Genomic DNA, 25139 nt, shown 5'->3' with positions numbered 1-25139 from the left:
ACACAGCAGGAACATGACAGGGACATGACAGGGACAGGGCAGGGACATGGCAGGGACACAACAGGGACATGGCAGGGACAGGACAGGGACACTGCAGGGACACGGACAGGACCGTTCATGGCTGAGGTCAGCAGTGCCCAGTGAGCTCAGGAGGCTGCACATGTCCCCACCCCATGTCCCACCCCATGTCCCACCCATGTCCCACCCCATGTCCCACCCATGTCCCACCCCTCCATGCTGTGTCCCAGCCCAGTCCCAGGTGCCCGGTGCCCCCAGTCCTGCCCACCCCTGCACCGGGACACGCTGGGTCACTTGGCAGTGGGGCTGAGGTTAAACCCAGCCTTTGGCGGCGGGGCTGAGGTTAAACCCGGCCTTTGGCGGCTGGGCTGAGGTTAAACCCGGCCTTTGGCAGTGGGGCTCAGGTTAAACCCGGCCTTTGGCAGCGGTTTGAGGTTAAACCCGGCCTTTGGCGGTGGGGCTGAGGTTAAACCCGGCCTTTGGCGGCTGGGCTGAGGTTAAACCCGGCCTTTGGCAGAGGGGCTGAGGTTAAACCCGGCCTTTGGCAGCGGTTTGAGGCTAAACCCGGCCTTTGGCGGCTGGGCTGAGGTTAAACCCGGCCTTTGGCAGCGGTTTGAGGTTAAACCCGGCCTTTGGCGGTGGGGCTGAGGTTAAACCCGGCCTTTGGCAGTGGTTTGAGGTTAAACCCGGCCTTTGGCGGTGGGGCTGAGGTTAAACCCGGCCTTTGGCAGTGGTTTGAGGTTAAACCCGGCCTTTGGCAGTGGTTTGAGGTTAAACCCGGCCTTTGGCAGTGGGGCTGAGGTTAAACCCGGCCTTTGGCGGTGGGGCTGAGGTTAAACCCGGCCTTTGGCGGCTGGGCTGAGGTTAAACCCGGCCTTTGGCGGCGGGGCTGAGGTTAAACCCAGTCTTTGCGGCCCCAGCCGTGCCCGGGCTGCTCCTGCAGACACAAACTGCCGGGGACAGGGCTGGGAGTGGCTGCAGGGAAGATCCTCTCCGGTTCCCCCCTGGGACTCAGAGCCTCCTGCTGCTGTGTCCCCATTCCCGAAGGGGTGGCAGTGCTTCTGCCACGGTGGCTGAACAGGCCTGAGCTGATGCATTTCCTGTCTCAAGTCATCGATTTTTGGATTCAGGTGCACATCCAAAGAAGCAGGTTATGGGATTATGTTCCTTCTGAACAGAAGAAATTCATACATTTCCTCAATCCCCCAGTTCCTCGGAGCAATCGTTTTCCTGTCACTCTGAAAACCTCTGTTGTGTCCTTCTGATGCCTCTTTAATAGTTTGTTTAGACTTTGTTTCAGAATCCCAGGGAATCTCCCACACCTGCAAATCCCACACAGCAAATTTGTTGTTGCTGCTGTTGAAGATGACAAAGTGAGAGAAGCGGGAGGGACACCAGTGAATTATCCCGTCTCCATTTCCCTGGATTTTGGAGCAGAGATTCCAGGCAGAGGGGCTTTCCCTGGAGCAGCAGCACTGCTCTCTGCAGCTCGCCCAGCCTTCAGTGCAGCTCAGCCCCTGCAGGGGATGGGATGTGCTCGGTGTGCACCGACCCAGCCAGAGGAACTCTGCCTTCCTGCCCTCCAGCAGAGTGATTATTTCCGATTTCTCACCGCAGAAAATAAAGTCTGAACATCAAATAATGTTTCAACTGCTGCGGCCACACTCTGCAGGGTATTGGCAGTCAGATATCGAGCTGACCACCCTGGGGTCAGTAGAACACAGAGCATTTCAGCTCCCACGTGGAATGCAGCCAGCTGTGGAAGTGACTAATGGCCCGTGCCCTTACTTAAGGTGTGAGGTGACAGGGGAAGATGAACTTTCTGACTGGGGGCCAGGGCATCTCTTCACGATTTGCATCGCCAAGAGCATCTCCAATCCCTCTTTACCCTGCTGGTAAAGGCTGAGCCCTGGGGGCTCTGGGGGAATTGAGGATTTCCCTGGCGGGCAGGAGCAGAACCTAAACGAGACCACCCCACCAGAACTGTTCCCCTCTGTCCCACCTACAGCTCACCCTGCCCGGACCTTGGGCATGGAGAACAGGGAATGGGAGAGACAGAGGGACACGGAGAGTTCCCAGCGAGTCAGGCAGTTCACAGGCTACACTGCAGCTGAATTTGCCAGCGGGGAATCTGGCGTGCTTTCCTTGCTGAAAATAAAATTCCAGTAGCTGTTGTGGCCACACACAGAAAAAGCCTTGCAAATCTCTTCCTCTTTAGGAGACTTGTCACAGCTCAGGAGAATTTGCTTTATCACCCACGGAATCTCCAAAATGCTATCACTGATTGCAGCTGAGTGAGGAACGTACAAAGGTGTTGATTGAACAAAAAAAAGTGTCGTTGGTTGAAAAGGTTTAATAAGTTAATAAATAAATAAATAAATAAATCCTATCCTGGATGTTTTTTATAAAGCATTAAAGTTTCACATATAATAGGTACAAGACTTGTGTATGTTTGCTGGCTGCACTAAAGGAATGGAATATTTAATATTCCTGCATTTGGAGAGGTGGGGAAGGGGTGGAATTGAAATCCAAGAATCCTGTGTTTTGTACCTATATTTAGAGTCATTTTCAGAAGGATGAGTAAAAAGTGACAGCCTCATTAAGACAGGAGGGTATTTTTTCTCTTTGATAGTTTTGTCCTATGCTTAGCAGGTACCTAAAGCAATGAGAAAATGAACGCCCTACAAACCACATCAATATTGTTCCTTTCGTATCTCCCATAAACTCAGCCATAACAGTTTTCCAGTTGGATTTCCTGCCTGGAGAGGCCTCTGGCTGGGGAGCAATGCCAGGTTGTGACAGAGCCCAGCACTGTGCCAGGACACATCCCCCTTTTCCTGGGCACCACAACTCCATCTCATCCCAAAAATTTCTCAGGTTTGCCCCAACTTTATATCTCCATTTTCCTAGTTTGCAACAAGCTACTTCAAAGAAACTGGCTCACGTGAAATAATCTCAAGTCTATTTTTCTTCAAGTATTCATTCTTTTCCCCCCCAGTTTCTTGACATCCTGTGATCCGTGTGTGGAACAGGCTGTGGAAAACTCTCCAGCTTTCATTTGCAAACACGTTAAGCTTAAAAGGAAGAAAAATGAGCCATAAATGCTGGAATAAATTCCATCAAGAGATGGTCAGGGAAAATGCTCTGCAGCTGAGTAGTGTGGTGTGAATCATTAATTAATCCAGCTCTTTGAAGAAGTGTCTCTGTAGGGGAGCAGCCCCGGAGCCACCAGCACTGGCTCAGGTTTGTCCTGAGCTGCATCCCTCCTGCACGGGAGCCCAGCCCAGGCTGCAGGAGCAGGGCAGGGACGGGGCAGGGAAAACCAGAGCTCTGCTCCCTCCCGTGGGGCTCAGGGGGAGAAAAGGAGAAAAGGAGGAACCTTGTGGATGTTTGGACATGGCCACAGGCAGGTGCATTTTGGATTCAGAGGATATTGATCCTCTGCCTGGCTACACAAGTCTCGCCTGAAGAGGAATTCCATGACAAGAGGAGTATTTCAGATAACTTTAGCCTGAAGGGAGTAGGCTGCAAGGGGGGAAGAAAGAGTCACTGGCTTTAGGGGCCCCAGAGCTACTGAAAATCACTGAGCTGCAGCCAGCCACAAACACCTCCAGCTCAAATAGTCCTCATTGCTTCCAAGGAAACCCAGCGATTCCAAAACTGAGTTTTCTTCTGGGGGGATGTGCTTTTCTTCCTCAGGAAGCAGCAGCATCACATCACTGCCCCAGAGAGGGCCAGTGGGAGGCTCAAACCCCGCTGGGACTCCCGGGAGAGCGGCTCTGGGAGCTCCCACGGCAGCACTGCTGAACAGGGAGGGCACATCAGGCTGAGCGTGGGGAAGGAATCTTTCCCCGAGTGTGCCCGAGCTCGGGCACAGCTGCCCGGGCTGCCAGGGACTGCGGGAGGGGAGCAGCGCCGGGCAGAGCTCGTCTCTGCTGCCCAAACACCCGCTGGGAAGCGCCCGCCCTGCTTCCTCGGGGAGTGAATTCCGTGATCCCCTGGGGTGTGAATTCCGTGATCCCCCGGGGTGTGAATTCTGTGATCCCCTGGGGTGTGAATTCTGTGATCCCCCGTGGTGTGAATTCCATTAGCCCCTTGGGATGTGAATTCCGTGATCCCCTCGGGGTGTGAATTCCGTGATCCCCTCGGGGTGTGAATTCACTGGGGATACCGTGATCCCCTGGGGTGTGAATTCCGTGATCCGCTGGGGTGTGATTTCTGTGATCCCCTCGGGGTGTGGATGCTGTGATCTCCTGGGGATGTGTTTCCTATGATCCCCTCAGGATGTGAATTCCGTGATCCCCTGGGATGTGAATTCAGTGATCCCCTAGGGTGCGAATTCTGTGATCCCCTGGGGTGTGAATTCAGTGATCCCCTGGGGTGCGAATTCCGCGGGTACCGCGATCTCCGGCCTGCCCTGGCTTTGCTGCCGGTGCCGGTGCCGGCGCCGCCGGGGCTGAGCGCTGATGAGCCGGCCCCGGCAGCGGGGGATGCTCCGGGGGCAGGGACCGGCCCCGGCAGCGGGGGATGCTCCCGGGGCAGGGACCGGCCCCGGCAGCGGGGGATGCTCCGGGGGCAGGGACCGGCCCCGGCAGCGGGGGATGCTCCGGGGGCAGGGACCGGCCCCGGCAGCGGGGGATGCTCCGGGGGCAGGGACCGGCCCCGGCAGCGGGGGATGCTCCGGGGGCAGGGACCGGCCCCGGCAGCGGGGGATGCTCCCGGGGAGGGGAACGGCCCCGGCAGCGGAGGATGCTCCCGGGGCAGGGACCGGCCCCGGCAGCGGAGGATGCTCCCGGGGCACGGCTCGGGGCCCTCGGGAGGCCACACTCGGCAGATTGAGCTGTTTTCCGGCCGGTCGCAGCCGCGTTCCTCGGAGCAGACAGACGGGCAGCTTGGCTCGCTGCGGGTGAAGGGGCAGGCAGCAGGGAAAGGAGAGATTCCTCCCCGTCCACCTGTGCTTTACTCCCAATATCACTGCTCTCCAAAGGAAATTACTGCTGTAAGTGTGTTCTGAAAGTAAATTAATGGATATAAATTGCAAGGATGACACCAGAAGTTCTGTGCAATGGCATTGAGGGGGTGCAGTCTGGTTCATGTGGATGATTTTTATTTTAAATATGTCACTAAAAACAATCTCCATAAAATATACACTGGGATTCAAATCAGAATAAACATCTACCTTCCTTGCGGAAAGGACGAGTTTAGGTTAGGCACTGGCAATGCAAATCTGCATTTCAAATGAATGGGTGAAGATGTGAGAAGGATTGGGATTTTATTTGGGATATATGGAAAATATGTGCAGGTCTCCTGTCAGAACCCAGCACATCCCTCTGGCTGCCCTGGCTGCTCCAGACCCTGGCACGAGTCAAAACCACCTGTGGCTTCCATTTTAGCCCGTGGGAAAAGCTGCCAACTCTGTGTGAGAAATTACAGCCACAAGGGTTTGAGCAGTGTGGTAGTTGAGTTAACACAGGGTGGAAAAGTAGAATTTTGGGGTTTTTTTAGAATGGGGTTCAGGGGTACAAGATGGAGGAATTTGGGCATGTCCTGACCTTCTTCTCCTCCTCCTTGCCCTCCATGCCTTGCTGTGCTGGTGACACTTTTCTGTTGGTTCAAGGCACAGACACACTGCCCAACACAAATGACAGATATTGGCACGTTATTGCAAACATGGCACAGGCAGTTTTTGGTATAAAATGCAAACAGCCCTGAGGGCAGACAGAATGCCATGGCCAAGCTGCTGGCCAGAGCTCAGCAGGGCAGAGAGAGAATGTTCTGGAGAAGGGAAAATAAACACCCTTGAGAAGCTGATCCTGCACATTCAGACTCCTCCTTTGGCTGCAGGGCTGGAAACGAGGATTTTACACTCCTGGGGGCATGTGTGGGGCAGCTTCAGCACGGAGCAGGAAGTCTGCTCCAACGTCTTCATGCCTGAAGCCAAATTCACTTCTTAAATTAAAAATATATGATTCATTTTCCTTGACCTCCTTCGGAGGATTTTAGAAACATTTTTTCCCCGCCTGATTGAACAGCCTCATTTTTGGTTTACTTTGCATTCTTTGTCTCTTTTTTTTTTCTTTTTTTCTCTTTAAGTACCATGAAAGTCTGAAGAGAGAACCGAGGCAGGAGGAAAATTATTAAATATTAGGCAGCAGTGAAATTAGATCTCTCTATTAAACAAAATTAATCATTTCTGTATCTAACCTAAACTACCCATGCAAAGTTCTCATTTTCTCTGGAAATATCTTTCCATGAATAATAACACTGCACAGCCACTGTGGCTCTTGATGCTTGAAGAAACAGAAAAATCAGGCATTATTGATCCTCAGGACAAATAAATGCTCTCCTGGGGCTGCAGTGAGGTTTCCACAGATGATTTCTTGTTTTCAGGGATTGTTGCCGTGGGCTGTGGGTCAGTGCCAGGGGAAGCTGGAGCTCCTGGGTGGTGGGATCCCCATGGCAGGGATCCCACGTGCCAGGGACAGCTCCCACATGCCAGGGACAGCACAGCCACCAGCCCTGACCTCTGGCACGAGGACGAGGAGTCCAAGAGTCACTAGGGTTGGAAAAGGCTCCAGGAGCACAGACACAGAATTCCAGTATGGATCAGGCTGGAAGGGACCACAGAGGGTCACTGGTGCCAGTCCCTGCCCAGGGCACAGGATTGTGTCCACGGGCTCTGGAATATCCCAGGAGGAGACTCCAGCCTCTCTCTGGGCTCTGCTCAGTGCTGGGCACTGCCCAGGGCAGGAGTTGTGCCTCCTGTGCAGGGAATTCCTGGGATCAGTCCCTGCCCGAGGCTCTGGGGCCATCGCTGGGCCTGGAGCAGAGCCTGGGGCTGCTCTGACCTCCTGCACACAGGGACAGACAGACAGGGACAGACAGCCAGGGACACACAGGGACACACAGGGACACACAGGGACAGCCAGGGACAGCCAGGGACAGCCAGGGACAGGCAGGGCTGAGACCCCTCTCATCTGGGGCTCCTCCCATGGCTGAGCAGTCCCAGCTCCCTCAGCCTTTCGTGGGTATGGAGATGCTCCAGCCCTTCCTCATCCTCACATCCCTCCTCTGGACCACGTCCAGGAGCTTCAGGACCCTCCTGTCGTGGTGATCCAGGGATGGACACAGCCTGTGACCCCAGGGATGGACACAGCCTGTGACCCAGGGATGGACACACACTCATGACCCCAGGGATGGACACACACTCACTGACCCCAGGGATGGACACACACTCACTGACCCCAGGGATGGACACACAGCCTGTGACCCAGGGATGGACACACACTCACTGACCCCAGGGATGGACACACAGCACTGCTGACCCCAGGGATGGACACACAGCTGGTGACCCAGGGATGGACACATAGCCTGTGACCCCAGGGATGGACACACACTCATGACCCCAGGGATGGACACACAGCCTGTGACCCCAGGGATGGACACAGCCTGTGACCCAGGGATGGACACACACTCACTGACCCCGGGGATGGACACACAGCCTGTGACCCCAGGGATGGACACACACTCATGACCCCAGGGATGGACACAGCCTGTGACCCAGGGATGGACACACACTCACTGACCCCGGGGATGGACACAGCCCCCAGCAGGTCCATACTGGCCTGGCTGGCACACACCCACCGCTGTGCCCCTGTCCCTCCCTGGCCGGGCTGGGGCTGCAGCAGCAGCTGGCAGCACGGGCTCACTCCAGGATGCTCCTGCAGCAGGAAAATGTGTTTATTCCCAGAAGGCAGCTCCTACAAATGAAACGACTAATGCAAACTAATGGCCATGGAGCTAATAGAATCTTCCTAATTTTGTCCTAAACTGTTTGCTGAAGACTGCGTGATCTCCATTCCAAACCCCTGTGCTCTGTAGCTCGGCCCTCCTCGCACAGGTCCCTCCTGCAAAGGAGCCTTTATCTAATCTGGAGATGGAGAGCTCTCCCTGCAGACTGAGCTCTGACGTGCTCCCCAAGTTTATAAAATAAATTAGCTCAGCCTTGTCTGTGTTCTACAGATATTGAGCTGATATTTTTAATTGCTGCTACGTAAACATGTTTTCTTTACAAATTAAAATTATGGGTAGGTTGTTATTTCCAGGACAGTTTTCAATACTTAGATAATACTGAAATAAATCCATTTGATATGCTTTTTTTCCAGATTACACTTGACTATATCTTCCTTATCAACAAGCTATAAATCTCTAGTGGGTATTTCAACCTTTGTATTGAACACAGAGAGTTTGTTCATAGTCTGGACTTTCTGGTGAAGAAAAATAATATATGTTTTTAAATCACCCAGAGAACATCTTAACCCAATTACACTCCAGCCTGCCACAGAGAAACTTGAGGCAAAAGCAGTCACAAGAGGGTGTGTGATTTGCCTGAGAACTGACCAAAAGGTAATGAGAAAAAAAAAACACATGGGGGAGGAAAACTGGCTTTGAGACCTTTCCTGAACGTACAAGTAGATTTCACTGCAATGCCCTCTGTGCAGAGGTACAAACATTTACTAGTGATCGTAGATCATCTCACTCACTGGTGGAGGCTTTCCCAACCAAAAAGGAAACTGCACCACCGGGCAAAGCTGGCCCAGCAGCGTGACTGACCCCCTTCAGGGGAAACAGCATCAGTCAGTCCATCCATCCATCCATCCATCATCCATCCATCCATCCATCCATCCATCCATCCATCCATCCATCCACATCCATTCATCCATCCATCCATCCATCCATCCATCCATCCATCCATCATCCATCCATCATCCATCCATCCATCCACATCCATCCATCCATCCATCCATCCATCATCCATCCATCATCCATCCATCCATCCATCCATCCATCCACATCCATCCATCCGTCCATCCATCCATCCATCCATCCATCCATCCATCCATCCACATCCATCCATCCATCCATCCATGCATCCATCCATCCATCCATCCATCATCCATCCATCCATCCATCCATCCGTCCATCCATCCATCCATCCATCCATCCATCCATCCATCCATCCATCCACATCCATCCATCATCCATCCATCCATCCATCCATCCATCCATCCATCCATCCACATCCATCCATCATCCATCCATCCATCCACATCCATCCATCCATCCATCCATCCATCCATCCATCCATCCATCATCCATCCATCCATCCATCCATCATCCATCCATCCATCCATCCATCCATCCATCCATCCATCATCCATCCATCCATCCATCCATCCATCCATCCATCCATCCATCCACATCCATCCATCCGTCCATCCATCCATCCATCATCCATCCATCCATCCATCCATCCATCCGTCCATCCATCCATCCATCATCCATCATCCATCCATCCATCCATCCATCCATCCATCCATCCATCCATCCATCCCTCCAGCCCCTCTGTCACCGGCAGCCTGAGCTGGCCCAGCTCCTGGGTTATGAATTCTCTGTGCTGCTGGGCTCTGTCCCTGTTCTGCAGAGCCCGGGGGTCACAGGCTCTCTGAGCTGCTCCTGCTGCTGGGGACAGCGGCTCTGGCACCTCGGGCTGTCCCTGCCCGGGCAGGGTGGGGAATGAGAGGGGCTGGGGAGCCCCTCCCTGTCAGATTGAGCCTTTTCCTGACCCAGACATGGGGCAACTGAGAGGTTTTTAAAGCCTTTTCTTTTATTTTCAGTCTCGTGGGAAGAATGGGACAATACAGATATTGTAATTCACACCATCACAATCAGAAGCCAAATCCAACACCTCCCTACCCAAACCATTCTGGGGTTCTGAGCAGCTGCTCCCAGGATATGTTCCCACCTTTGGTTTATCCCCTCTCCACGAACTCTGGGCAGCTCCTGCCTCTGACAGTGAGTGATGGCATGGCTGGCTCTCCCAGGGAAAAGCCAAATCTCATGGACACACGCTGGGAGAAGTTTTACACATTTTTAGTTGTGTTTTACCCCTTGTGCTGTTACTGGGGACATTGGGAGGGTGGGATTGTCACCACGGCAGCAGCTGAGCCCACCCAGGATTTGAGGCAGTGATCTCCACCCCTGGAGTGAAGGAGGAGGCCAGAGACAGAACTGTGGGGGAGCTAAAGGGTTAAAGGTGAAACCTCCATGGTGTGGGTGAGCACAGGGTGGGACAATCCTCTGCTCCTGGGGCTGGGATATTTTCTCTATTCAGTGTGCTGCTGTGCTTTTGATAAGGTTTTAATAAAGCTTTTAAATTCTTGGAAGCGAGGCCCATTCCTCGCCTGCCCCTCTCAGGCAGGGCAGGAGACCCTCCAGGGGTGATTTACAGTTTCTGGGCTGGCCTCACCCCGCTGTGGCTCCCCAGCCCGTCAGGGCTGAGCTCCTGGGGGGAGAGGAGCCTGAGGAGCCCCAAGTGTCCCTGGGCACCAGCGCTGCTGCACCCCCAGCCCGTCCCTCCGGAGACATCCGCTCTGGCCGTGCCCACCCACCCCTGCTGCCCCCTCTGCAGGGCCAGCCCAGCCCTCCCGAGGGGCTGGAGCCCAAATTCCCTCCAGCCCAGAGCCCAAATTCCCCCCAGCCCAGAGCCCAAATTCCCTCCAGCCCAAAGCCCAAATTCCCCCCAGCCCAGAGCCCAAAATCCCCCCCAGCCCGGAGCCCAAAATCCCCCCCAGCCTGGAACCCAAATTCCCCCCAGCCCGGAGCCCAAATTCCCCCCCATCCCGGAGCCCAAAATCCCCCCCATCCCGGAGCCCAAAATTCCCCCCATCCCGGAGCCCAAAATTCCCCCCATCCCGGAGCCCAAAATTCCCCCCATCCCAGAGCCCAAATTCCCCCCAGCCCGGAGCCCAAATTCCCCCCAGCCCATTAGCAGGGCTGGGTGCAGCAGAGGGAAGGGCAGTGGTGCCGGAACGGTGAGTGGGCATGGCTGGTGCCACCAGAGGGGATGGCACTGTCTGTGCTGGTGCCACCAGAGGGGATGGCACTGTCCGTGCCACCAGAGGGGATGGCACTGTCCGTGCTGGTGCCACCAGAGGGGATGGCACTGTCCGTGCCACTGCTCAGCTCCTGCTCACAGCACAGCTCAGCACACACGTCCTGAGGTCAGAGACAAACCCAGCCCACTTCCCGTGGAAAGGAGGGAAAGCTGGGGCTGGGAAAATACATGGAAAAGAAATGAAGACAAAGAGCTCTAAAAACCAGAAGTGGGAATGAAAATCTGTGGGTGTGGACGGGTGCCTTTCCTGCCTGGCTCTTGTGGAGCTGCTTCCACGGGAGGTTCCCCCAGGCCAGGGCAGCTCTGCAGGCACTGGGTGCAGCTCAGCAAGCAGGGCTCCATGAGCTGGGGCCGAGCTAAAGGGAGAAGGTGCAGCAGCTTCTGCAGCTGCTCCTGCACATCAGCTGCTTCTGTGCCACTCTGCTGGGCAGAAAATGATGCCTGTCTGGGGGAAGGGTCAGCTGGAACAGCTGGGCTGGCAGCAGCTCCCAGCCACAGCAGCTCCATACTGAAATGAAGAAATTAGGTGGGGAATTAAGAAATTAATCCTGATTTTTCAGGATGCACGTCAGTGCTTTCATTAGAGGACCTCTGTGCCTGGAGTCACGCTGCTCCGAGGCCAGAGCTGGGGCAGGGAGGGTTCCACAGGAATGGTTCCTGAGAGCAGCACCTCCCCCTGCACAGCCCTTGCTTTGTACCCTGCTGGGCATTGCCAAGTCGTGCCTTGGATGCTGAATAAATGAATGCACAGTGCAACCAGGGCAGCTTTGCTCTTGGTGGGGAGTGGAGGGACAGCTCCCGTCTCTGCTCTGGGACAGGGACAGCACCCCGGGAGCAGCTGGGGCTGGGCCAGGGAGGCTCAGGCTGGAATCAGGAAAGGCTCTTCCCCAGAGGGGCTGGCACTGCCCAGGCTCCCCAGGGCATGGGCACGGCCCCGAGGCTGCCAGAGCTCCAGGAGCCTTTGGACAGCGCTGCCAGGGATGGACAGGGTGGGATTTTGGGGAGCTGGGCAGGGACAGGGGTGGCACTGGGGGACCCCTGGTGTCCGTCCAGCTCGGGACATCCCTGCTTCTGTTTGAGGGAATCCCAGGCAGGAGCAGCTGCTGGGCTCGGGGGAGAAGCTCTGAAGGGCACGGCACAGGAGTGAGCCTGGCAGGGACAGGGTGTGTCACAGGGGTCACAGGGGTCATAGGGGTCACAGGGGTCACACAGGGTCACACAGGGTCACACGGGGTCACAGGGGTCACACAGGGTCACACGGGGTCACACGGGGTCACAGGGGTCATATGGGTTCACACAGGCTCCTGAGCCTGGAACCCCTGGAACATCTCCTGAGCCTGGAACCTCTGGAATGGCTCCTGAGCCTGGAACCCCTGAACATCTCCTGAGCTTGGAATCCCTGGAATGGCTCCTGAGCCTGGAACCTCTGGAATGGCTCCTGAGCCTGGAACCCCTGAACAGCTCCTGAGCCTGGAACCCCTGAACAGCCCCTGAGCCTGGAATCCCTGGAATGGCTCCTGAGCCTGGAATCCCTCGCCTCAGGCCTTTGGTGGCTGCCTCCTGACAAGCTGCCGTCAAAGAATTCCATAAATGGAGGTTGTAATTCATGAATCTTAATGTTTACTTGATTTAATTGAGCATTAGTGTTAATTAAAACAAGTCAGTGGCTTCAATCCCAGTTCAAGAGCTTGGCATGAAGGAGAAAGGGATTCCTGCCTGTGCTCAGATAAATCTCTGTTATGGTAAACAGTGGCAGTGGGATGAATAAATCGGGTTTTATTTTGCTCACCCTCACTTTTCTGTCGGTGCCAGGGAAGTTATCAAACAGATCAGGAATGTGTCGGGCCTGCCTCCACTGAAAAATATTGCAATGAAATAGGAAACATGTTCTCCATCCTCCTGCTGCCTCTGGAGGAAAGAGAAAATTATTCCTCTTCCAAAAACCACTCCATTTTTAAAGTATTGAGGATAAATTCTGTAACCTCTGGACTGATCCAGCTCTAAGTGAATCCATATTTCCATTTCTACTGATAGAAAAAAATAAAAGCAGTCAGTGGGTTGTCATCCAAGCAAAAATTCCCTTGGAAATTACAGATCTGCCTAAGAACTGCAGGATTTTCTTCCAAAACTCCAAAACTCTGACTTTCCTCAATCATTTTTAGGTTTTGCAGCAGACTTCCCTCAGCAGGGGGCTCGTGCTTAGGAAAATGAACTGCATTTCTGACTGAGCAAAGTGACTTTTCACTGAGGAATGGGGTGTCCAGGGGCAGCCCCAGCTGCTCTGGGCAGCTGTGCCAGGGCTGCCCACCCTGCAGGGAACAATTCCCCATGCCCAGCCTCCCATCCAGCCTGCCCCTGGCAGTGGGAGCCATTCCCTGGCTCCTGCCCCTCGTCCCTGGCACTGTGCAGCTCCCCTGGAGCCCAGGCACAGCTTCCCCAGCCCCAGGAGAGATCCCACCTTCCCCAGCCCCAGGAGAGATCCCACCTTCCCCAGCCCCAGGAGGATCCCACCTTCCCCAGCCCCAGGGGAGATCCCACCTTCCCCAGCCCCAGGAGGGTCCCACCTTCCCCAGCCCCAGGAGAGATCCCACCTTCCCCAGCCCCAGGAGAGATCCCACCTTCCCCAGCCCCAGGAGGATCACAGCTTCCCCACAAACACGGGCAGCTGAAGTGTGCTCTATATTGTAAATGCAGGTGAACCCAGTGGGAAGAAATGACAAAGTCTGACTCTACTCAGAAGGCTGAATGATTTCTTTATTATAACTATGCTAAATTACATTAATATACTATTTAAAGGAGACACTAAAACTACACACTGCTTTCTCTAACTCACTCCCAACTCGTGACCCTCTCCAGAGCCCAGCCCCAGGTGGGTTGGATCGGCCACCAGGCTCAAACAATCCTCACCAGAATCCAACCAAGCAACACCCCAGGGAAACAATTCTCCAAACACATTCCACATGGGAAAAACAAAGAACAGAAATTGTTTTCTCTTTCTTCTCTCTGTGCACCTCTATGAAAAATCCTGAGAGGGAGAGAAATGTGCCTGCCACAGTTCTCCACTCTTGCACAGAGGAATTCATTTACAGGTGAGTTAGCCATAAAAGTGACCCAGAGCTGCTGCCAGTGGGATGCACTCACAGAGCTGCTGACAGACCTGCAGTTAATTAAACTCCACCTAGATTTATATTTTTTGCTAATTAACTAAACCTATTGATTTAAACTCCCCACAAATGCACCTCCTGTAAATAATTCTGTTCCTAATTAAATAATTCCTGTATTATGTCAGGGTGTAAAGAATAAATTACTTGTAACTACTTCTGTTTCTGCCCTTAATCAATATCTGAGCTGAGCTGTTTTATGTCTCCTGTAAATTTTTCACGCAAGTGCTCAGATCCCAGAGAGGCTCTGTCCTGGGCTGCCATTGGGCTGAAAATGTCACTTTTTGTTCTGTTGTGTGACTCCAGAGCTTGGCACTCTGAGCCAGGAACCAGAGGCACTGATGCCCGAGGGCTCCTGGCCCCGGGCCGGTGGCAGAGGGGGAATCTCCTGGCCAAGGTGTGCCCAGTGAGCCCCAGTCAGCCCAGCCCCTCTGAGAGAGCCCAGGGGCTGTGGGCTCAGGAGACAAAGCTCAGGATCAGCTCTGAGCTGGCCAGGCTGGGCCCTGCTGCTGCCCTGCTCAGGACCCTGCTCAGGACCCTGCTGGAGCTCCTGCTGCTCACAGCATCCCCTGGGGCTGCTCAGAGCCCTCCTCACCCCGACCCTCCTCACTGTGAGCCCTCCTCACCCTGAGCTTCGTCCCCCTGACCCTCTTCACCCTGACCTTCATCACCCTGACCCTCCTCACTGTGAGCCCTCCTCACCCTGAGCTTCGTCACCCTGACCCTCCTCACCCTGACCTTCCTCCCCCTGACCCTCCTCACCCTGACCTTCCTCACCCTGACCCTCCTCACTGTGAGCCCTCCTCACCCTGAGCTTCGTCACCCTGACCTTCCTCACCCTGACCTTCCTCACCCTGACCCTCAGGGATCTCCCCCACCCAGGGGGGTTCCAGACATGAAGCAACCCAGAACTGTTGCCCTGATTTTTAAGTGTTAAGTCTTTTTTTTTAATAGTTCTTTTGAAAGTTTTCATAAAACTTCTTTAGCCTTCTGATGATGTTTACATATTTGAGAGTCAGAGGTCCCACAGAATTTAATGTATAAATAGAATAGTTTACATATTTCTGTCAGTGGGGAGAAAGGATTGATTGATTTTTGGACCAGTGTGGTTGGAGAGGTGATAATTCCATCCTCCAACCCACGGTCACCTTTGGAATTCTATAAATACCAGGTGTTTGAATAAAACTGGGCCTTTTTCTCTTTTGAACTCATCAAGTTTCTGAGTACTCATTTTGTGTCCAATAGTGACACAGAAGCACAGAGTGACCTGGGAACTGGGAAATCCCTCCTGGCCCATGGAACCCAGCCCTGCCAATGCCACACCAACCCTGTCCCCTGTGTCCACCTCCACAGGCTTTAAACCCCTCCAGGGATGGGCACTCCACCCTGGGCAGCCCCTTCCAATCTTTGCAGCCCCTTCCATGAGGAATTTTCCCAAAATCCAACCTGAACCTCCCCTGGCACAGCCTGAGGCCATTTCCCCTTCCCTGAGCCCCTTCCCAGCTCCTCAGGAACTCTCCAGCCCCTTCCCAGCTCCCTCAGGAACTCTCCATTCCCTTCCCAGCTCCTCAGGAACTCTCCAGCCCCTTCCAGCTCTGTTCCCTGCCCTGGGCACACTCCAGCCCCTCCAAGTCCTGTCCCTGGGCAGCCCAGCCCTGTCCCAGCTCAGGGGACAGGCACTTACCTGTGAAAGTTTAAAATTAAGTGTTCTTTGAATAAATCTCAGTGAGGGATACATCTGAACAATGAGTTTATCCAAAGGAAAAGGGATAAGTACAGGGATGTTTCACTAGGAGAAGAAAAAAACAAGCAAACAAAGTGAATCAAGGAATAATGGACTCTTTGCTTTAATTGTTTGCCCAAAGCTCTGTGTGGCTGTGGATAAAGCTGTCGCTATTGGACACAAAATGAGTACTCAGAAGCTTGGGAAGTTCCAAAGAGAAAAGGACCCAGTTTTATTCAGACATCTGGTATTTATAGAATTCCAAAGGTGACCATGGATTGGAGGATGGAATTACCACCTCTCCAACCACACTGCTCCAAAGATCAATCAATCATTTCTCTCCACCCACAGAGAAATACATAAACTATTCTTATTTATACATGAAATTGTGTGGGACCCCTGACTCTCAAACATGTGAACATTATCACAAGGCTGAAGAAGTTTCATGAGAACTTTCACAAGAACTATAACAGAAAACTTAACTCTTTAAAAATCAGGGCAGCATAAAGCCCATTTCTTGCTGCAGGGGAGGTGCAGTTACAGCAGAGCTCAGTGGATCACCTCCTGCCCCATCACCTGGGTCTGGCCCAGCCCGGGGCTGGGGGAAGCTCAGGAGCAGCCGAGGGTTTCCTCAGGGTCCCCTTGGAGCCTTTCTTGCAGGTTGGGAGCTGTGGCTCTGCAGGTATTGTGGGGATGATCTCCTTCCAGCCCCCTGGTTTTAAACCTCCACAGCAGCGCTGCTGAACCAGGCTGAGCCTCATTAGACAAGCTTTCTAACTGGGAGTCATTATTTTTAAAGTCTGTTTGCTGTTGTACTGTCACAGGAATGCAAAATGAAAAGGGGGAAAAGGTGCCTTTTCTGCTGGTACTGTGTGCAAATGAGCTAAAAGGGCTCTGGATCAAAAAATGAGATCTGCTTATAAAAAAACCCAAACGTGCTTATTTTTTAATCTGTTTGTGCCATCATTCCCTTTGCCATCACCATCTCCACGTGTAAAAAGGTAATGTGAGAACAATATCAGTACTGCAGGGCAGGCAGTAATCTCCCAAGAAAGGTGGAATGGCTTAATTACATCAAAAACTTCTATTTGGTATTGAGCACAGTCTTCTGCAAATTATATTCAATTTGGTGAACAGTTTCAGCCAAAACCCTTCAGATTTTTTGCTCTGAATTTCTGTTATGTCTTTACTACATCTCAACATGTCATCTCACTTTGGAAACAGCAATAGACATCTTCAAAGATTAAAAAACCCAAAATTGCCTTAACAAAAAGGCTTTTAGAAGCAAACAACACTTTCCTTTGGGTGCAGCTGCAGCCATTTTTGCGAGGCGAAGCTGAAATATTGAGAATGGGATAAATCACTGAACAAATATAAGAGGCAAAGCTGGAAAATATATTTATTCAGACAGTGAGAGGTTTACCTTCACACGGCAGGAGGGTCAGAGGGGATCTGTCGCTGGTGCTTGGGCAGGGCTGAGCGTGTCCCTGGGTCTGTGCTGGGGCTGCTCGGGATGGATGATCCTCCTCCTTCCCTCTGCTCCAGGCTGCTCCTGATCACCCTCCTCCCTCCCTCTGCTTCGGTGCTTTCCAGATTCTGCCCCCACTGATGCTGGAACCCTGCTCACTGAGAGTTTCAGATTTCTGTGCTGCCACGCTCTGACCCCCAGGAGAACTCTGCACTGACCTGAGGCCGTGGAGAAGCTTCCAGAATGGAATGACAGAACTGGGATTGTGGGGGTGGAGTTTGTGTGTAATATCATGTGGTGGAAAACTCAGAGTTTAAGGGTTTAGAATAGAGGAATAGCTATAAAGAAAGATGGAGGTTTTGGGGCAGAGGCTGGTCTTTCTTCTTCTCCTTCTCCATGGGTTTGGGTTGTTTTGTGTAATTGGATAAAAAAGTCCCCATTGCAGGCATGGGTGGTTGGTTATTGGGTTAAAAGTGAAAATTCAGGTGTCATTTCTTAATTGGCCTTGTAGAGAGAGAAATGGGGCTCCAGTTTTAGTTTGTTGGAGTGAAGCACTGCAGAACTCAGGGTTTGTGAGACTGTGGCATAGGTAAAAATTAATAAGCACCTGAGCTTGAACAAGAAATTCCTTCTCACGCAGAGAAAAGAAGCAAAAGAATCAACATTAGTGGTGCTTCAATGTATCCAACAGAAATTTGATGAAGCTTTCAAAGCAGTGTTCATAGTTCAGACAGGAGGCACTGGTGAATAACTCTGAGCTCCACACAAGTGCCACCAGCTCTGCTCACAGCTCAGCACACAGAACAATCCTGAACCAGCCCAGAACCAGCTCAGCACACAGAACAATCCTGAACCAGCCCAGAACCAGCTCAGCACACTGAACAATCCTGAACCAGCCCAGAACCAGCTCAGCACACAGAACAATCCTGAACCAGCTCAGCACACAGAACAATCCTGAACCAGCCCAGAACCAGCTCAGCACACAGAACAATCCTGAACCAGCCCAGAACCAGCTCAGCACACAGAACAATCCTCCCACCTGGGAGGTGGGACTGCAGCACCTGGAGCTGGAATTGGGCAATGAACCCCAGTGTGGAAAGGACCAAAACTCATAAAAGTGTGAGAACTCCTGACCCAGGGTCCATCTTGGGTGCAGCCTTGGCCAGGCTCCTGCACTGCCCAATGTGTGTCCTGTGATGGTTTTTAATAAATCCCTGCTTTAGCCTTTAGCTCTGCCCAGCCTCTGCACCCCCATCACCCACCCTGTCCCTCAGCCCGTCCCCAGCACCCAGCTCTGGCTCTCCCAGGGCCAGAGGACGATGCCCAGGCTGCCCCACCCCGCTCCACGCCAGCTGCCCGTGCTGCTTTGGGAGGTGACAAACCCTTTATGCCATTCTCACCTAAGATGAGATTAACTGCTTAGCACAGCTTTGGGAAATGGCCTTGGAAATCCTCCTAAAGCCCAGCAGCTGTCACAGTGCTGAGGGTTCCTTGTGAGGATTGACTGATGGACTTTGTTTATGCTGGTGAAGTAAAGCTAGCTTATTACACAGTTAATCTGTATTTACAGGTTACTATGTTTGCATAAAATTGTTTAGTTTGACTCCTTTGTCTTGGTCCTTTTCAGAAATAGAAATTTTAGATTATTTTTCTATGCTAGTAATGTTTTTATTATCTCTTTTGCCAGTAAAGTCTTTGTCACATCTTTTCTTATTAGAGTGGTCAGTGTCGGAGGGGCAGAATGACCAGAGATGAGATTTTCACTTCTTTTGCTTTGAGTTCATCTCTCCCTTGGCTTTCACTGTACCAGTGTGAAAATCACGTTCAGTTTGCTGTGAAAATGTAAAAGTTCATAGAGGCCAGCAGCGACCAGGCCCACAGAGCAAAGGTTGTCAGGGCCGGTGCAGCTTGGCCCTCAGGCAGGAGCACCCTGGCACCCTCGGGGACACCCCTCAAACACCTTTTCATTCCAGCAGCTGCTGCACACCCACAGACCCTTCTGCACAGCAAACCCTGCCCCAGCAGCTCCCATGGCCCAGGAGCTGCCCATGGATTTCCTCTCTGGCTCTGCTCCTGTAGAGCCCGTGGGTGCCTGGGCTGTGGTTTCAGTCCTTTTTTACCATCACTGTCAGGGTTTGGGCCCTGGCCCACGCTGCCTGCAGAGGGGCAGTGCTGTGGGGGCACATCTGTCCAGCTGTGCCCATCCTGTGCCCATTGGGGTTATCCCATCCCAGCAGGCATTTTAACACAGGCACAGGGACAGCAGCTGCTGCACTGAGCCCCGTGGGCAGCAGAAATACAAACTGTGTCTGGAGAGCAAAGGTGCTGGGGCAGCACACACGGGACCCATTTTAGTGTTTGGAAAAGCCAAATTATCACGTGTGTCTGTAATAACCCCACACGTGTCTCGCCTCTCACTGGGGATGCTGGGGTTTGCTGGCTCCTGCTGCAGGCTCTGGGAGCTGGGCAGAGCTGCTGGGCAGCCCCTGGCAGAGCCCTGCTGGAGCCAGGGCGGGCAGCAGGGGTGGCCACTGTGGACAGGCTAGCAGTTGATCTTCAGGCTAAAGGACTGGGCTAAGAGAAGAAGAAAGTGATGAAATATGAGTTTGTCCACAGCAAGAAAGCAAGGCCTTAGCATGGAAACATAAAACAGACACAAAAGGCATATTTGCAGTTACAGGATCAGTGCCTTAGTGAGCAGTGCCTTAAGAATTTGTTATAAACTCCTGCCAATTGATTATTGACATTAATTGCTCTGTACCAGTAAAATACTATAAGCTATTGTCTGATAGTACATTACCATTTCTCCCTCTCGTAGGATTTTTCATAGATGAGCACAGAGAGAAGAAAGAGAAAACAATTTCTATTTCTGCTCCTTGTTTTCCCATGTGGAATGTGTTTGGAGAATTGTTTACCTGAGGTGATTCCTGGGTTGGATTCTGGTGAGGATTGTTTGAGCTGGTGGCCAATCCAACCCACCTGGGGCTGGGCTCTGGAGACGGGCACAAGTTGGGAGTTAGATTTGGTAGTTTAAAAAAGTAGGTTTGTAGTTTTAGTATCTCCTTTAAATAGTATGTTAATGTATTTTAACATAGTTATACTAAGGAAATCATTCAACCTTTTGAATGAAGTCGGACATCAGCATTTTTTCCCATTAGGTTCCCCTGCATTTACAATACTATTGCTTTGTCCAAAGACTATAATGAGCTGTTTTCATGTACTGCCAGAGGGCAGGGATGGGTGGGAGATTGGGAATTGGGAATTCCTGGCTGGGCTGGAATTGCCAGAGCAGCTGTGGCTGCCCCTGGATCCCTGGCAGTGCCCAAGGCCAGGTTGGACACCCTGGGAGAGTGGGAGGTGTCCCCTGCTCTGGGGAAAAAGTGAAGAGTTTTCAGATGACAACACAACAAAAATCAAGAATTACTAAGTTCTGGGAAAAAAAAAAAAAACTGAAAAGAAAATGAAAAATATGGAAGGCAGAACCCCCTGTTCAGCCTGAATATTTTAACCCAGAGGAACTCAAGAGCTGACTCTCTCATGGTGTGAGTGGATTGATCCATTTTTCTCTTTAGAAAAAAAGGCTTTTTAATGTATCTGGCAAGGAAATCCTGAGCTCTGCTTGGTGGAATTTCAAACAAGAAATTCTGCACACTAGAAAGCAATCTCACAAGGAATCAACTTGGTAAGGAAAATGTAATTACATGTACAGACATTCCTGTGCCTGAATGTCCTGGGTTGTAAGATAAGCTTGTATTCCATTTGCCATCTGTCGAAGGCGAACCGGTTGGACAGGTTTTTTGTTATCTCTCTCAGAGACAATGGTTTGTGTATACACCTTTGACTGATTCAATGAAAGGCTGAAAAAAATGTAACACCGTGAGGGGTCCCACCCAGAGGGGGGAAGCAGCTCTCCCTCTTCTTCGCGGGACTCCGAGAGAAGCAGCTCTCTCTCTCTTCTTCTTCGCGGGACTCCGAGAGAAGCAGCTCTCTCTCTCTCTCTCTTCGCGGGATTCCGAGAGAAGCAGCTCTCTCTCTCTTCGCGGGATTCCGAGAGAAGCAGCTCTCCCTCTTCTTCGCGGGACTCCGAGAGAAGCAGCTCTCTCTCTCTCTTCGCGGAATTCCCAGAAAAGCAGCTCTCGCTCTCTCTCTCTTCGGCGGCACTCGCAGCGAAGCAGCCGGCGCGCGCAGAGGCGACGGCAGCGGAGCTCAGAGGCAACCCCGGCGCAGAGGAAGACCGGCCCCACTGCCACCAGATCTTCAGAGGAAAATTATACCCTTTCTAAAGATCACCACTTCAGCTGCAACTCATCAACTATTGCAAGGGAAAGCAATTGTCCCAGCAAAACCTGATACTGGCATTCCTCAGGTTCTAGACTTTTTCTTTCACTAGTTTTGTTTGTACCGATTGCATTTGCCTTTTTAAATTGTTGTCTAGTTTTCTCCTAGTAAAGAATTGTTACTCCCACTCCCATATCTTTGCCTGAGAGCCTTTTAATTTAAAGATCCTCGTAATTCAGAGGGAGGGGGGTTTGCCGTTCTCCATTGCACAGGAGGCTTTGCCCTCTTTCACAGACTCCTGTCTTGTCTAACCAAGACAGAATTTGGCGCCCAACGTGGGGCCCGAGGGCATTGAGAGGGAAAAAGGATTAACAGTTCTTAAGTAATTTGGTTTTGTTGTGTGTAAAAACATCTTCAGCATCACCATGTGGTCTAGTTTACCTTGGTTTGGGTGGCATGTGATCGTAGCTATACTTTTCCCATTTGCAGACCCTTATCTAAAAATGGGTCCTATGACTAAGGCTACGGTGTCTGTTATCAAGTTTGGCTTCTGGGTTAATTGGGTGAGGAATTCATGGATCTTTAATTTCCTCTGGAAGGCAGGTACATGGATTCATAGCTATCACACGTTAACTGTATGTTTTTGGGGTTACTTTAATAACGGTACCTACTGCGAGGAAATAGCACCTGGGCAAACTTTCTCTCAACCTTTTAACCATCTTTTTGGGTCTGTTCCACCAGTTCTCAAAGGGTTAAGATCCTTTATAAGTGCTAATGATACCATACAATGGGTGGTGTTGCTGATAGTCCTGTTATATTTAGCATTCAGAGATAAGGGAAGATTAACCTGGATAACTACCCTCACACCTACACCACAGACTCGAGATGCTGCTGCTCCAGAGCCTGACCCTGCCCCACAGCCCACCTCAGAAATGAACCGCCCAGATTGGGTGAGGGTTCTGGTTAAGGAGATACGAGAGATGCTGAAGGAGTGCATTTCCCCAGCTGGTGAGAAACCGGCCCTTTGCCTTGAGGAGGGACAGTCTAATAGTACAGCTGTGGAACCCACTAATGTTACAACTGTCCAGGTTCCAGCTGAACCACAAGGGCAGTCACGGTCAGCAGCAGTGGCCCCGGTAGAAACAAGGAAGTCTAAGGTGAAAGCAGAGCACCCTGCAGATAGGGACAGGAATGGAGGAACCTCACAACCCACAGGGGAGCCAGAGATTGCTATCATCACCGAGTCCCTGACGTACGAAAGTCTTCGCAATCTGCATAAAGACATTGTGCGACGAGGGCGTGAGGCTTATGCTACCTGGCTACTCCGGGTTTGGGATCTTATGGGTACAGGCGTGCAGCTGGACGGTGGTGAGGCAAGGAACTTGGGACCCTTGACCCAGGACTCGGGTATAAATCAGGTTTTTGTAAGGGAACCAGGGTCCCTTTCTCTCTGGGAGCGGCTCTTAATGAGTGTCAGGGAGAGGTTTATCCACAGAGAGAGAATGCAAGAGCACCATCATAGAATGCGCTGGAAGACCCTCGAGGAAGGGATCCAACAGCTGAGAGAAGTGGCAGTATTGGAGGTACTCTTTGGGAGGGATGGACGACACAATAATGACCCTGACAAGGTCAGGTGTACGGGAGACAATAGGTTCTGTTGCCAACAAACTTAAGAATTATGAGAGTATGATTAATGGCCCAATGCAGGCTCATATCTCAGCTGTGATTAAGGAGTTTAAAGAGGAGATGAGGGAGGAGATAAGGAAGGTTAATACAGCACCCGTGAGAGTCACAGGCCCCAGAATCAGCACCCAACAATCCCCAGCTAGAGAGAGAGGGTACACCCCAAGAGCTAATCTGTGGTTCTTCCTGCGTGACCATGGGGAAGACATGGGGAGGTGGGATGGGAAACCCACCTCTGTCCTGGCAGCACGGGTCCGTCAACTCAAGGAGGGAAACTCTAACCGGGGGAGTTCCACCAAAGTGAAGGTAGCCTCAACCTCCCGTGACCAAGCTTGTGGGTACGATCTGTCAGACCCCCTTGAAGGGACCTCTAGTATGTATGCCCAGGGAAGGAATGATAACCAGTGTTAGAGGGGCCCTGTCTCTAGCCAGGGAGAGGCACGGGAAAACCGGATCTTCTGGACAGTGTGGATCCGATGGCCTGGCACATCAGAGCCACAAAAATATGATGCTTTAGTTGATACTGGTGCACAGTGTACTCTGATACCATCGGGACATGTGGGGGCAGAGCCTGTTTCCATTGCTGGTGTGACAGGGGGATCACAACAATTGACTCTGGTGGAAGCTGAGGTGAGCCTGACTGGGAAGGAGTGGAAGAAACACCCTATAGTGACTGGCCCAGATGCTCCGTGTATCCTAGGTATAGACTTCCTCCGGAACGGATATTACAAAGACCCAAAGGGACTCAGGTGGGCTTTTGGAATAGCCGCTGTAGAGGCAGAAGACATTAAGCAATTGAACACCTTGCCTGGACTGTCAGAAAACCCCTCTGCAGTAGGACTCCTAAGGGTGGAAGAACAACGCGTGCCAATTGCGACCTCGACAGTGCACCGCCGGCAGTATCGGACGGATCGAGATGCCGTGATCCCCATCCACAAAATGATTCGGGAGCTGGAGAGCCAAGGGGTGGTCAGCAAAACCCACTCACCCTTCAACAGCCCCATCTGGCCTGTGCGCAAATCTGACAAAGAATGGAGATTGACTGTGGACTATCGTGGCTTAAATGAAGTGACTCCACCGCTGAGCGCTGCTGTGCCGGACATGCTGGAACTCCAGTACGAGCTGGAGTCCAAGGCAGCAAAGTGGTATGCCACCATTGATATTGCTAATGCGTTTTTCTCCATTCCTCTGGCAGCAGAATGCAGGCCTCAGTTTGCTTTCACCTGGAGGGGCGTGCAGTACACCTGGAACCGACTGCCCCAGGGGTGGAAACACAGCCCCACCATCTGCCATGGACTGATCCAGGCTGCACTAGAAAAGGGTGAGGCTCCAGAACACCTGCAATACATTGATGACATCATTGTGTGGGGGAGCACAGCGGCAGAAGTGTTTGAGAAAGGTGAGAGGATCATCCAGATACTACTAGAAGCTGGCTTTGCCATCAAGAAGAGCAAAGTCAAGGGACCTGCCCGAGAGATCCAGTTCCTGGGAGTGAAATGGCAAGATGGACGGCGCCAGATTCCCACTGAGGTCATCAACAAGATCACAGCTATGTCCCCACCAACCAGCAAAAAGGAAACACAAGCTTTCCTGGGTGCCATAGGTTTCTGGAGAATGCACATTCCTGAGTATAGCCAGATTGTGAGCCCTCTTTATCTGGTTACCCGAAAGAGGAATGATTTCCACTGGGGCCCTGAGCAGCAACAAGCCTTCACCCAGATCAAGCAGGAGATCGCTCATGCTGTAGCCCTTGGCCCAGTCAGAATGGGACCAGAGGTCAAGAATGTGCTCTACTCTGCAGCCGGGAACCATGGGTTGTCTTGGAGCCTTTGGCAGAAAGTGCCTGGGGAG

Source organism: Lonchura striata, chromosome 5, assembly GCF_050655825.1.
Source record: "Lonchura striata isolate lonStrDom1 chromosome 5, ASM5065582v1, whole genome shotgun sequence".
Taxonomy (NCBI): Eukaryota; Metazoa; Chordata; class Aves; order Passeriformes; family Estrildidae; genus Lonchura; species Lonchura striata.
Note: the sequence above shows the minus strand (reverse complement) of the source record.